At 33.8% G+C, this 8,162-nt stretch overlaps 1 pseudogene; it reads right to left on the bottom strand.

The window, feature by feature from the left end:
- Positions 4,329-7,707, bottom strand: LOC107614770 (annotated as a pseudogene).

Genomic DNA, 8,162 nt, shown 5'->3' with positions numbered 1-8,162 from the left:
ATCCGGCGAATTTCACTTTAATTTTTTTTAAATTTAAATTTTAAGTCATTATCTTCATCTTTAAGAGTACATAAAAGAACACAAAAATACCTCGACATTAAGGCTTAGTTTGGTAAAGCTTTTACTTTTCAAAAGTAGCTTATAAAAGCTAACTTTTAAAAGATGGCTTTATAAAAGTTGTAGCATTTATGTTTGGTAAATCAAATTAAAAATAGCTTTCAATAAACACAAGCAACAACAATTGCATTTGGTAAAATAGCTTTTAAAATTTAAAAATACTATAATAGACATAAATGCAAGCATTAAATTTAAAAATTAGTTAACATATGAGATTATATTAGACTTTTAAATTTTAAAAAGCACAAGCCAACTTTGAAAAGCTCCGTGCTTTCAAAAGTTCCGTGCTTTCAAAAGCACCCCTAACTTTTAAAAGCTGCAAGCACAAGCACTTAGGCTTTTTAATTTACTAAACGCAAAATGAGGTGCTTGTACTTTTTAAGTGTGTGTTTGGATTATAGTTTACAAACGGGAATTTGAATAAAATTGATTTTGCAAACTTGATTTTAATAAAAAGTAAGTTTGTGTTAAAGTGATTTATGTTTGGCAATCTTTGCATCAAAATGAATTATAGTAAAATAAATGTTGTTTGGATTATACTACTCAAAATCACTTTTAGATAAAAAATTACTAAAATAGACATCAACTTAAATAATTTTTGTATATTATCTTATCATTTTAATTTAGATAATTGAATAGATCTTATTAATTAATTCTATAATAAAATTAATATTTATACACTAAAATAAAAATAATATATAAAAATTGGTAAAATATATTTTTAATTAAAACTAACAAAATATAAATTTTAGAGAGTACTAAGAATAATAAAAAAAATTAAATATTTATCTTAGTAGTAATTGAAATAAATCAAAAAAAATTTTATGATATTTTTTATATAGTATATTTTTAGTACTCTTAGTACTCTTTTTTAGTATGCTATAATTTATTATTATTATTTATAATTAATTTTTTGTTTAATTTACTTTACCTAATAAAATCAATAAATCATATTATAAAAAGATAATAAAAATAATACAAAAAACTATAATTATAAAAGTGTATAATATCAGATAAATAATTAATAAAAAATAAAAATAATAAATAATAAAAAAAGAGAGTTCATGTAAACAAAAATAATGAATTCTATAAATAATATAATAACATGCATGAAGAATAAAGTTGGTAAAAAGTAAATAAAGATAGAGTATTGATGGCTAAAAGTCCGTTGGTGAAACGCAGAAGCTCAAAATTGTAGCTTCTTATAAACGTAGTTTTGAAAGCAAAATCACTTCTACGTTCATGAATAAAAAATTTGCTAAACCAAAAATTGAAACTTTCAAGAAGGCTAAACGTGCTTCTTCTCTTGTAACGCGTTTGCCAAACACATCCTAAAAGCACAAGCACCTATCCAAAAAGCTTTACCAAACTAAGCCTAACTATGGCTTCTTTAACATTGTTGGCGGTAATAGCAACCATTATCATCGTCTCCAGACGTACACAAATACACAAGAATAAGCCATATTTAACAAAGAATTTTTTTCATTATAAATTTAAAAAAATTCATTATTTCTCAATAAAAATATGACTTATACATGTTACTCTTGTGTACTGCTACGTATTCTGGAGACGATGATAATAGTTGTTATTGTCCGTTGTAAGCTTAAGAATTTGAGTTAGCCATTTTTTTTTTTTGAATTTATTGGAATTCAAAGTGGAGTTCGCCGTAGTCAGACAAATTCTATAAAAATGATAAAGTTCGCCGGGATTACTTCGAACTTGCTTTAAACAAAAAAGTATTTGAGAAATTAAAGTTGAAAAATGGGATTTTGAAAAATAATAATTTTTTTATTTTATTTTAGTGAAAAATCTGCAAAATATGCCGAGAATATCCACGGTATACGAGTTCAGCATAATGACCTCTCACTCTTTAAAAAGGAGGGTGAGCAACGTAAAAAAGATATAATTACACTCTCTGATTCACTTATTTCACTTATTTTCTTTTATTATTAAGATTTGATTCTAACTTGAGCGTCGGAGTATTTTTTGTAGGTGTTTCCACCCGAGGTGCTCAACCCAAGTCAACCTATAGTTCTTCCGCAGAAACTAGCTCACTGTTCTAAGGAGATGCTATAGCTCGACAGGACCATCATGAACGGAACATTTGGCACCTACCATGAAGTCACAAATAATAACCCCACCGCATTAGCTCTCTTTTATTATACACTCTTTTCACAGGGACTTCAATAATGGTCGACAATGAAATTCTACAATTATCGTAAGCTGAGTTGCTAGTGCAAAATGTGGAACTCCAAGCGGAGATTCAGAGGATGACCGACCTACTAACCCAGCACTAAAATGGGAAGTAAGACAAAGGAGATTCCAAGAACGCAAACTCAAACAACGAGCTTGCGCTGGAAGTTCATTCAGAGGTCAGGAGGCAACTCCTTCAAAAGAAAAAAAAAGACAATATTCAATCATTTTTTAGAGGACATTATGAAATTTTATACGCCAAAAAATTTTACGCTACCCACCTCCCTCAAGTCATACGAGGGGGTCGGAGGCCCACACATCCATGTTCTATTTGTGTTTTGTGTTTGATTTCGAAGGTAAAAAAGAGGAAGAGTCAGTTATAAGTTGTAAAGCATAAGCTGTAACCACTGCAATAACAGGGTCAGAGCTTAGAAAGTCACAGAACTCATTGAAAAAAGGTCTTTCACTGAGATCATGGTCATGCTTCTTGACAAATTTCTTTAAAGGAATCAACACTTTGATCCTAAATTACCTAAGCAGTAATAAGCAAAGTTTCACAGTGCATGACCAATAACTCTCTTAATACTGCTATACACTTACAAATGATTTCCCTAATATCCAACAATATCAAAATAAAATTTAAAAACTATCCACCACATTCATTTCTCACACAAACAGATAAGATATTGAAAATCGCAATGGCAATAAACTGATGAAGTAAATGATTACCCAAACTATGATTAACTAAATTAAATTGATAGCAGAAAGCTGAAATTGATTATTCCAAACAAATATTAACTAGTTTAGGAAATTCAAATTAGCAAAAAATTGAAAGATAGAGACTGAAAAAGAGATGAAGTGACATATTCTGTATACGTGTTATTCTCTACAGAGAGTGAGAAGATTCTTCTCGCATGGCAGATTGGAGCCACAAAAGCTACATCGTTAAAAATTCACAAAAGAACAAACATAAAAAATTTCAAATGAGAAGAATTCAAAAATTGAAAGTGATGTGAAACCATACCAATTTGAATTAGGACAAGTGCACCGAACCGGTGGATGAGGATGACCAGCGAATGGCTGTTGCTGAGGTCAGTGATGAGATCGTGCGATATGAGCGGCGGCGACAGTGGTGAAAGAAGTTCGTGCGATGGAGGGAGCATGGACGGAGAGAGGAAGAAGCTCTTCACTGGTGTGGAATGTGAATGGAGCTCGAGAAGGTAGGGTCTGAGTTAGGTTAAACTCAATTTTTTCCGACGGAATATTTTAAATTACAGACAGATTTTCTGTTTGTAATAATTTAATAAAATGCAGCATTTTTGTCCATTTAATTACAGATAAAATTTTTCGTCAGTAACCATTTCTCACAAAAAAATAATTTTCCGACAGAATTATCGACGGATTTTCTTTTCCGTCTGTAATTTATGCTAATTCATTTTTTTTTGTTTCTGACAAAAAATTTCTCGCAAATTATGTTTGTATTTTCGTGGGATAAAATCTGTCGAAAATATCTGTCTGTAATAACTAATTTTCTAGTAGTGTAGGCATATACTAAATCGAATTAACACCTTTCGATTTTTATATATAGTAGAATTCATAGTAAATCGACGTTAATAGAGTCAATTTACCATTAGCCGGCGAGTACCAGGTATAAATCCTAAGAGGGCTAAATTGAAGCTTTTTTATTCGATTTAGTAGTGTACAGGTAAATCGATACTCATTGATTCGATTTAGTAGTGTTTGGCCTAATTCAAATTCATTGAATTCAATTTATGTTTGAACCCGAAATAAAGTAATTCAAATGTTATAGATTAGATTTACTACTAACAAACCTAATTCAATTTTAGTGAATTTGATTTACATAGAATTATGAAACGAGACATTTAAATAGCATTTTTTTATTTGGAATATTCAAGTAATATTAGTTTTTCTTTGGTTTATAAAGGTGAATTACCCCTTAAACAATGACTAATAAACAGCTAAACATTAAACAATGAAAAATCAAAATAAGTTTACAATACAAAACCACTAAATTAAAAGCAGACAACAAATTATTCAACTCCTAAAGACATTACAAAAGTAGTTGACTGCCTAGCTAGTTATTTTGTTGTTTCCACTACTATTCTTATTCTTCCACTTATCACTACTCCTTTGATTCTAGCTACAACCTTTTTGAAGATCCCCACCTTCTTTTTATCTTTTGGGGAAGCCACCACAATGATCTTTCCACTGCTCTTATTTTCATCGCCATTATTCACTTGCTCATCCTCCTCTAACTCCAATTTTTCCGGTACATGGAAACTCCCCAAAGATTGAAACATTTGAACCAGTTTGGGGTACAAGTCTTCCTTCAACATCTCCCGAGAAGATTGCAAAACTTTCACCTCCGAACAGGACAAATCGGTGATAGACCCTTGCCTCAGTAATATCCAACCATGACGCGCCCACTAACGTACTCTCGGCACGCGGCCAAGACGGTGGCAGCCCGGGTGCAAAAATGATTCTTGATGAAGGTCTCGTAGTTCTTGGGCGGCCTGCGAACTAGGTGATTCCCGAGTTGCCACGTGAGCTTGAACACGATCTCGTTGTACTCACGTGACCACACCTCATGAAATGTTTTGTTTACGTGAATCTGCCAAGGCTTATTGAAGTAGGGTTTTTCATTGAGAACGAGAGCTTGGATTGAGAGTAAGACCTGGAACAGTGTCGAGCCTTGTGGGTCTCACTTTTCGTCGGACCACGTGTTGAGAAGGCTCAAGTAGACCTTGCCCGAGTTGTAGAGGTTCAGGTTGAGACCGAGCCCAAAGGAGTGGAAGTATAAGATCGGAGGGTTGTTTGGATATTTCGAGGAGAACTTGATGTCGAAGAAGAAGAGACCATCGTGGTAATGGTGTGCCTGCTGCGCCGACGATCACCGCCCTCATTAGGTCGATGCGACTCTCATACACCCGAACATAAATAGAGTCTGGTAGATGTTCTTCCAAGATCTTCCACTCCTTCATGATATATGTGTAGACGCTGCTCTTTGCGTTGCTAAAACTAGAATTTCTGTTGTCTGGAAGGAGAAAGTGGTGGTCTGAGACGTCAGAAATAATGTCGAAGGTATTGAAGACGCTCTCCGCTTCTTCTATGATGTCTAAAGTTAAGATGTGAGGAGGATTGAATAAACAAGATTCAGTTGAGTTTGGATTCAGATTTACTTATTGAGAAAAAAAATGGAAATAATCCTTGTTAAAAGTTGACTTATTCTAAGCATTCAACAAAATCTTTTTTTTTTATCTGTCATGCATGCCTATCTATTTTTATAATTCAATCTTAATTTCATAAAATAAATTTTAAATTAATGCTAATCGTTAAGGCCTCTAAAAAAAAGTTTAACTTCGAAGGAACTTCTCAACATAAATTACTTACATTTTAGTTGCTTTTGTATCGGTAAATATCTTAGGGTAATCAAATCAGTCACTCCACATAATTTAGACTTGACTTATTGATGCACGAAAACTTGTCTCTCAACAAATTTCTCTCGGCAAGTATACCGAATTGTCGTCAAGTAAAAACTCACAATAGAGTGAGGTCGAATCCCACAGGGATTGATTGGTCAAGCAACTTTAATCAGAGGAATGTTCTAGTTGAGCTAAGCAGAAATTGAGTTGAGATTTGCAGAAAAGTAAATGGCAGGAAAGTAAATAACAGAAAATGTAATTGCTGGAAGTAAATAGCGGAATGTAAATGACGGAAAGTAAATTGCAGAATCTTAAATGGGGGTTTGGGGAAATGAACATAAAAGTAAATGGAAGAAAGTAAAGAGAATGAGTAAGATCAGAAATGGGGATTCATTGGGCTCAGGAGATGTTGTATTCTCCGGATTAAGTTCATTCTCATCTCTTCCTCAATCAATGCGTTCATTGATCTCCTTGGCAATATTAAGAGATTGGATTTCAATTCCTTGGTAATTCAATCTCTCAAATCTTGATCAATAGCCAATTCCTTGGTCTAATTGCTCATGAGAAGAGATGAAGTATGGTCACTGATTATACCACATATATTTCCAAATCAAAGTGTTGGTAGGATTATATGTCACTATATCCATTCAAACCCCAATTTGGTCCAACATGAGAAAGCATTTCTAACATGATCTCTTCATTCCTCTTCCAAGGTTCCAAAGAGATCCAAGTATGAATAGCTTCTTTTCCAAGACAACTACCCAATTAGATGAAGATTGAAAGCTTTCTAGTAAAATCAAGAGAAAAGAAAGAAGAAGAATAATGAAAACTATTATTGATCCATCAAATTACAACAGAGCTCCCTAACCCAATGAAAAGGGGTTTAGTTGTTCATAGCTCTGGAAATAGAAGAAGATAAAGAAGAATGCATTGTCAAATTAACTAGAAATTATAGAGAATGTAAAGTATACAGAGTGTACCAAAATGCCAAAAAGCCCCCTTACTAGTTCAAAACTACTCCTATATATACTACTCTTCTGATCTTCTAGTTGGCTCTTCAAGTCTTGGATATGGGCCTTTGATCTTGAGTTGAAGCAGTTATAGTCTTCAGTGGGCTCAGCTTTTGCTTGCAGAAAAAGTGTGAGTTAGGCATGGACGTTAGTTAGGACGTTAGTAGTGTTAACGTTAAGTGAAAATGTGGGTTCGATAACGTTAGTGACGATCACCTTTTTCACTAACGTTCCAAGCCAAAAATGATCCACGTTAACTTCAACGTTAGTGGCACTAACGTGACCACTAACGTTGCCTCTTGGTCCTTCACAAACATTATTGGCATTCACCTTTTCCAATAACGTTGCTTATTGCCTCTTTTCCCCACGTTAAAGTTCACGTTAGTATAACTAACGTGACCCTTAATGTGGGCATGCCTAAGCTTCGAGAGCGTTAGTGACACTTACCTTTGTCACTAACGCTCCAAACGCCCCTCCTTCTCACGTTAGAGTTCACGTTAATTAGATTAACGTGGCCACTAACGTGGTGGTAATTGCCATCTCCAACGTTAGTGACAAAGGTGAGTGTCACTAACGTTGGCCTATCACTCCTTGCTCCACGTTACCCTTCACGTTAGTGGTCTTAACGTGACCACTAACGTGGGCAATCTTGACCTGTTCCAACGTTAGTGACAAAGGTGAGTGTCACTAACGTTGGCGATCTCCTCTAATCTCCACGTTAGAGTTCACGTTAATTAGATTAACGTGGCTCTTAACGTAGCTTATGTATGGCCTTTTAGAACGTTAGTGGTGTTCACTTTTACCACTAACGTTGGAGCTCCTCTTTTCTTTCCATGTTAGCTCTCACGTTAATGTAACTAACGTGGCAACTAACGTGGGTTATGATGGCTTCGAAGGCGTTATTGCGATCACTTTTCTCATTAACGCTACAAGCTTATACCCATTCCACGTTAGTGGTCACGTTAATTAGACTAACGTGGCTACTAACGTGGCTCTTCCTTGCTTCCTTTGTCCTGAAATCAAGCAAATAAAGTTTATCAAAGCTCTATTCCAAGTCATGAGATCATGCATTATCCAATTTGTCATTCAATTCATGCATAATTCTCATGAAATCATGTAAAGTTCACAATGTTTGCTTGAATCAAAATGTAAGTGTATTTCTACCCAAAACTTGCTTATTTACTAAGAAAATGCATGAAACTACCCTAAAACAGTAAAGAAAAGGTCAATGAAACTGGCCAAAATGTCCTGGCATCACTTATTTAAATTTGGGAGTTAAACAGGTTAGCACTGGTCCATTTAAGTTTATTTTGTTTATGAGTCATAATTTTTTTAATTCAAATAATTTATTACTTATTTATTTAATTTTTATTTTATTTTTTAAAAATAATTTAACAAA

Source organism: Arachis ipaensis, chromosome B01, assembly GCF_000816755.2.
Source record: "Arachis ipaensis cultivar K30076 chromosome B01, Araip1.1, whole genome shotgun sequence".
In the NCBI taxonomy this organism is placed as follows: domain Eukaryota; kingdom Viridiplantae; phylum Streptophyta; class Magnoliopsida; order Fabales; family Fabaceae; genus Arachis; species Arachis ipaensis.
This window is presented reverse-complemented; position numbering and strand designations above follow the sequence as displayed.